The sequence below is a fragment of the Ailuropoda melanoleuca genome, chromosome 8 (genome assembly GCF_002007445.2).
Source record: "Ailuropoda melanoleuca isolate Jingjing chromosome 8, ASM200744v2, whole genome shotgun sequence".
Taxonomy (NCBI): Eukaryota; Metazoa; Chordata; class Mammalia; order Carnivora; family Ursidae; genus Ailuropoda; species Ailuropoda melanoleuca.
In genome coordinates, this window is record NC_048225.1 from 20,634,714 (window position 1) to 20,635,398 (window position 685).

A 685-nucleotide genomic window follows, 5' to 3' on the forward strand; every position below is an offset into this window, starting at 1 on the left:
CCACCCCGCCCTCCGCCCCCTCCCCGCGCTCGTGCCCGGGCCCTCGGGGGCGCGCCCGCTCTCGGGCACCCGCCCGCTGGCACGCGCCGGACCCGACGTCATCTGCTCGTTAGCATTCAGAGCCCTCCTTGCAGCATGTGGCCTGCCTGTATTAATATTTATGACTTACTATTTCTCCCCCCTCTAACATAGGACTTGCTGCTTCGCTCATGCATATTCAGAAGCTCCAAGATGTGTGCGTGCAGTCACTCCCAATAGGGCTAGCTCACCGCGCCTGGCACTGTAGATTCTCCGTGAAAACATAGGCAGGTGGCTGAGGCGATGGGCAGGCGGATGCCCTCAAACTCACCAAAGACTCCCTTAGACTTTTTCGGGCTCTGACTCATTCTGCTGTACTGGACACCGAGGCGGGCAAGCCGAGGGCTGCCTGCCAGCCCAAACCCAGTTCAGACCTCAAGCCAAAAGTGATAAAGGCATTCACCCCCCAAAGATGCAGGATGAGAGCTGGACCCAGGCTGATAAAGCTGAGTGAGGTTTCTGGCACAGGAGGGCTTGAGGTAATAGAGGATAATTCACCAGGGGATATAGGGAAGGACCCTGGGGTCTTATGAAAATTGACTCCTCGTTCATTCATGTTGTCCACGATGCGTAAGTCTGTGCTTAAAGATGCTGTCAATACGAAGTC